Consider the following 6,000-nt stretch of genomic DNA (forward strand, 5'->3'; position numbering starts at 1 on the left):
GAATGGGATAACAGGTATAACCTCTGCTACAGGTCATTAGTTCTTTGATTAAACTCTCTCTGGTTCTTATACCATGGCCATTATAATGTACAACCCTATTACTGGAGTGCTGGATCACTTTAGCAACAACTACTGTATCACCCTGGCCTTATTACTGAGCTACCCTTTGTGTGTGTGTGTGTGTGTGTGTGTGTGTGTGTGTGCGCGCGTGTGCGTGTGCGTGTGTGTGCGCGTGTGCGCATGTGCGTGTGCGCATGTTCGTGCGTGCGTGTGTGCGTGCGAGACTGAGAGAGAGCACATGTACGTGAGAGAAGACGCAACAAGAAAAGGACATGAGGAGGGAGGAGGCTGCATGGGTTTTAATAAGCCTATACACCTAATAGCCTCAGGTGTGTTTGAGGCATCCATGTTCTCCTTTATGTTCCGTGCAAAAAGATGGTTTTGTTCTCGTCTAGATGATCCTCTCCTCTGCTATATGCTCTCACGGTATAGTGTGTAGAGTTCACGTTGCGATCTCAGTGACGTCGAACGTCAATGTGCTGTTGAATTGAATGGGCCCTGGAGGGGGAATGCTGCAACCAGTTTCTCCCCAACAGGCGTGGGTATGTAATGTATTGTCACGTTTAGCACTAAAGCCACAGTCCTGGGTGACCCATTGTCCCATTATGCAGCACTATCCTTTACCGTGTTAAATATCAACACAGTGAGGATATAGTCATGCTAGCCTAGGGCATGTTCATTTAAATGTATGTACTGTACAAATCCATTAACCATTATGAGTTGATACAGTAAATGTCTGTAGAGGGAGATTTACAATGCACACATTATGATCCTGGAAACTATACCACCAGCAATATTTTACACTTGAGCAGCTCCACAGCTGTAGATAGACATTCTGCACCTTCCTCTAGGGTGACCAGATCCAAACTGTTCATTTGAGGGACAGACGTATCGCTTCGCTTGTGTGGGACAAGTGGGATGGGGGGACCCCGTCCCCCCATCCCACTTGTCCCACACAATCCATACTGGAGTACCGGGTTAGCAACTTACTACTTGAGTTGCATTTTGTTTTAAAATCATGCTTTATTTTGATGCTATTTTATTAGGGCATTTTGAACACTGATGCAATTGCCTGCCAGTCACAATGTGGGACAGGGTCTCAATTTGTGGGACGCCTGAAAAGTCTTGGAAATGAGGGACTGTCCCACGCAAAGAGGGACATCTGGTCACCCTACCTTCCTCATATACGGTAACGGTATCATATCGACGGCGGCTATTGAAGGACGTGGCCAAATTTCCCTCAAAAACAGATTGTCGCTTGGATCCAAATGGGTGTCCTTTGACTCCTTTCAATGGAACTGTGCTTCTTGAATGCTGAATGTCAGCGCAGCCTTGCATGAGGCTCCACAGGCATTGTGGGAAGTGGTAGTAGGCTCGGCGCGGGTGCATTATGCAGTTGCCTTGCCTCAAAGATATCACAGCTGTGTTCTCTATTTTAGCGGTGGCAGGAAACTGGTATTTCTGAAGCACAGAAGCAAAATAGCTTTCAACTTCACAAAGCTGCAGTTCAAAAGGACAGCTACAGAAACCGCTGTTGCACTTTGTAGACATGACAGTATTTTATTTGAGACAGCCTTACTCATCTTATGCAGAAAACTGTTGCTCCTATCTATGAAAGAAGCAACAGTCTAACCGTGGGCTTTGCTTCTTCTTTTTTTTTTAAACGAATATTCTCAGTGTAATTTCACGCTAATCTCTTGGCTGCATGTCTCACTGAAGCTACAGCAAGGATGTCATACTGTGGCGTGCTGCGCTTGTCTCTAAGTCTGGAACTAGTGGCTGTATGGTGTGGTGTGGACACTGGACACTGCTTAGATGATTGTCTGGAACTAGTGGCTGTATGGTGTGGTGTGGTGTGGACACTGCTTAGATTATTGTCTGGAACTAGTGGCTGTATGGTGTGGTGTGGTGTGGACACTGCTTAGATTATTGTCTGGAACTAGTGGCTGTATGGTGTGGTGTGGTGTGGACACTGCTTAGATTATTGTCTGGAACTAGTGGCTGTATGGTGTGGTGTGGTCACTGCTTAGATGGTTGTCTGGAACTAGTGGCTGTATGGTGTGGTGTGGACACTGCTTAGATGATTGTCTGGAACTAGTGGCTGTATGGTGTGGTGTGGACACTGGACACTGCTTAGATGATTGTCTGGAACTAGTGGCTGTATGGTGTGGTGTGGACACTGGACACTGCTTAGATGATTGTCTGGAACTAGTGGCTGTATGGTGTGGTGTGGACACTGGACACTGCTTAGATGATTGTCTGGAACTAGTGGCTGTATGGTGTGGTGTGGACACTGGACACTGCTTAGATGATTGTCTGGAACTAGTGGCTGTATGGTGTGGTGTGGTGTGGACACTGCTTAGATGGTTGTCTGGAACTAGTGGCTGTATGGTGTGGTGTGGACACTGCTTAGATGGTTGTCTGGAACTAGTGGCTGTATGGTGTGGTGTGGACACTGGACACTGCTTAGATGATTGTCTGGAACTAGTGGCTGTATGGTGTGCTGTGGTCACTGCTTAGATGATTGTCTGGAACTAGTGGCTGTATGGTGTGCTGTGGACACTGCTTAGATGATTGTCTAGAACTAGTGGCTGTATGGTGTGCTGTGGTCACTGCTTAGATGGATGACCCCATTAGAGAGAGAGCGCCGGGTGGGTGGGACCATCCGTCAGTATCACCACCGCCCTGCGTGCTCAGACGTTGTCTGTCCATGGACAGCACCAACTGCAGTTTTGGGCACTGATTCTCAACCAGTGGTCCACGTGTGTGTGTGTGTGTGTGTGTGTGTGTGTGTGTGTGTGTGTGTGTGTGTGTGTGTGTGTGTGTGTGTGTGTGTGTGTGTGTGTGTGTGTGTGTGTGTGTGTGTGTGTGTGTGTGTGTGTGTGTGTGTGTGTGTGTGTGTGTGTGTGTGTGTGTGTGTGTATAGTACCTTTGTTACATGTATCAAAAATATCTTTACCTAATATTTTGGAAGTCCATCAAATGCAATAATGACTGATAATTGCTTAACTGAAAATAGCTGATCTATACAAGCTCACTGCACATCGCAGCGTGGTGCATTGTGAGCTATAGGATATCTGTTATTTTGGATGCACAACTAATAAATCCGTCATTAAGATCATCAATATTAAAAAAAATGTTTAACTACATATTGTTTTGTGGAGGTGGGGTGGGGTGGTCCTTGAGGACTGTTTAAAATTCTAGTGGTCCAGAGTGTGCACGTGTAAGAGATACAGAATGTGTGTGTGTGTAAGCGTGTGTGCGTGTGTGCGTGCGACCGTGCGTGTGTGCGTGCGTGTGCGCGTGCATCCGTTGAACTACGCACACACGCCCGCACGCAACTGAATTATGTATGCCAAGTCAAAAAAGACATTCCCGAGTAGAATAGTTGATGTCATTGAATGTGATTGAATTTGCATGTGTTTTCGTCCGTTTCGTTTAACACGTTAATGAATGAGCCCTGGGGATCGGGAATGCTCGACCTTCGCCCTCTCTCTGCAGCTCCCGTCACAGCCGGCGTTGTGACAGTAACTAGATTAATTGGAATCGCTACAGCTAGTGCCATACTGAAAATCCGATTAAGTCAGATCCAAGATGGGAAAATGAAAAACAGAATAAAAATAAATAAAGTGTCTATGTCGGGTGGAAACCTCATTTTATAGTCAAAATTAAGCATGCACCCCATGCAAGCACGGGAGCAGTGCAGTTCGAGCGGTAGTCCGACCATCGTTTCCGCATGTCGGTCTGTTGGAGGGTCTAATCTTAGTACGCATCCCAAAGTAGCAGATTGACAAGCTCAAAATGTGTCGTTTCCAGCTTGCAGATCTGCTACTTTTGATGCTTTTGTGTGACGCTGATGTTGATAGTATGATCAAGCAGGGCATTCATTTATGGGAAAAGCAGCCTTTTGCAGATTATGAAAGTACAGAATGTAAGCTTTCAAATGATGTGTCATTCATTGAAATCAGAAAATAATATTTGAATAAGATTATGCTTGTGTGTTTGAATGTAGTCAAACCTCTAACCAAGAATCTGAGTAAAAGGCTCTCATAGTTTTGTGGATGTGTGGATTTTTTGTGGGAATGTAGAATATGGACATAGGAGGCTTCTGCCCGACAGCAACAAAATAATAATAATAATAATAAAAAGATCCCCTGTGTGTTCCACTGGGTTTGTGAGGGTGAACATAGTCGCTGTGCGGTGGCAGCTAGCTAGCGGATGTGTCTGGAGCCACACACGCACCATCCAGCTAGCTAGCGGATGTGTCTGGAGCCACACACGCACCATCCAGCTAGCTAGCGGATGTGTCTGGAGCCACACACGCACCATCCAAACATCAGCTAGCTAGCGGATGTGTCTGGAGCCACACACGCACCATCCAGCTAGCTAGCGGATGTGTCTGGAGCCACACACGCACCATCCAGCTAGCTAGCGGATGTGTCTGGAGCCACGCACGCACCATCCAGCTAGCTAGCGGATGTGTCTGGAGCCACGCACGCACCATCCAGCTAGCTAGCGGATGTGTCTGGAGCCACGCACGCACCATCCAGCTAGCTAGCGGATGTGTCTGGAGCCACGCACGCACCATCCAGCTAGCTAGCGGATGTGTCTGGAGCCACACACGCACCATCCAAACATCAGCTAGCTAGCGGATGTGTCTGGAGCCACACACGCACCATCCAAACATCAGCTAGCTAGCGGATGTGTCTGGAGCCACGCACGCACCATCCAGCTAGCTAGCGGATGTGTCTGGAGCCACGCACGCACCATCCAGCTAGCTAGCGGATGTGTCTGGAGCCACACACGCACCATCCAGCTAGCTAGCGGATGTGTCTGGAGCCACGCACGCACCATCCAGCTAGCTAGCGGATGTGTCTGGAGCCACGCACGCACCATCCAAACATCAACAGTTGGCATTGTGGGAGCTCATTACCAATGGTGGAAAGTAACTAAGTACATGTTTTTAAGTACTGTAGGCTACTGTACTTTACAGTAAGTACAATTTTGAGGTATACTTTTACTTTACCGGAGTATTTCAAATTTTCAATACTTTGACTTCTGCTCCACTACATCAGGAACATTTTGTACTTTTACTCCACTACAATTCTTTTTAAACTTTAGTTACTAGTTATGTTGTTGTAGATTTTGATTATAACATACAGTACATTAACCACTTAAGCCCTATATACATTTAGACTATTTGAAAATAGCCGATCTACAAGCTCACAATGCGTTGCATTGCGTCGGCTATTTTCAAAAGATCTTTATACATTTGATGACTTGGTACTTTAAGTACATTTTGATGCCAATACTTCCGGACTGTTACTTGTAACGGAGTAGTTCTACATTTCAGTATTGATACCTTTTTTTTAAGTAAAACAATGGAGTACATTTTTTCATCCACTGCCACACCTCAACAGGTGGCATTGTGGGAGCTCATTAGTACGCCGGTCTCCGAGCGAGAAGGGAGATGCGCAGCGGAGGTGGGGAATGGGGAGCAGATAACTTCCAAGTTTCCTCAGTGTGTACACGACGTCTCCGAGGACCTCACGTAGGCCCCCCCCACACACACACACACACACACACACACACACACACACACACACACACACACACACACACACACACACACACCGGCTCAACGACGTCTGCGTTGCCTTGGGGAGACCGTCAGACTGAGGAAATTCCGCATGAGCCCCCGCGTCCTCCTCGACAATACAGCACCGTCGAGTCAACCCAAAAACCCGACATGCGCTCATTATGGCAAAACTGACAGACACGGGAGTGTGTTTTGTTAAGTCGAGGTGTTTAAGGTGTTAAGCATGATGTCCTGAGGTTTTGTGTCAACCACACAGCCTTATATACCTTTGGGTGATTGTTTTCGTGCTGCAGTTAGACTCGATGTCAGACACCACAACGCCTGGAATTGGCAGTGAATTA

General features: G+C 46.9%; 1 protein-coding gene across 1 annotated transcript in view; it reads left to right on the forward strand.

Annotated features, from left to right (window-relative positions):
* srcin1a (SRC kinase signaling inhibitor 1a) overlaps positions 1–6,000 on the forward strand; it is a 211,044-nt gene that overhangs the window by 150,032 nt on the left and 55,012 nt on the right. The window lies entirely within an intron of this gene.

This window comes from Electrona antarctica (genome assembly GCF_951216825.1).
Source record: "Electrona antarctica genome assembly, chromosome: 14".
Classification (NCBI taxonomy): domain Eukaryota; kingdom Metazoa; phylum Chordata; class Actinopteri; order Myctophiformes; family Myctophidae; genus Electrona; species Electrona antarctica.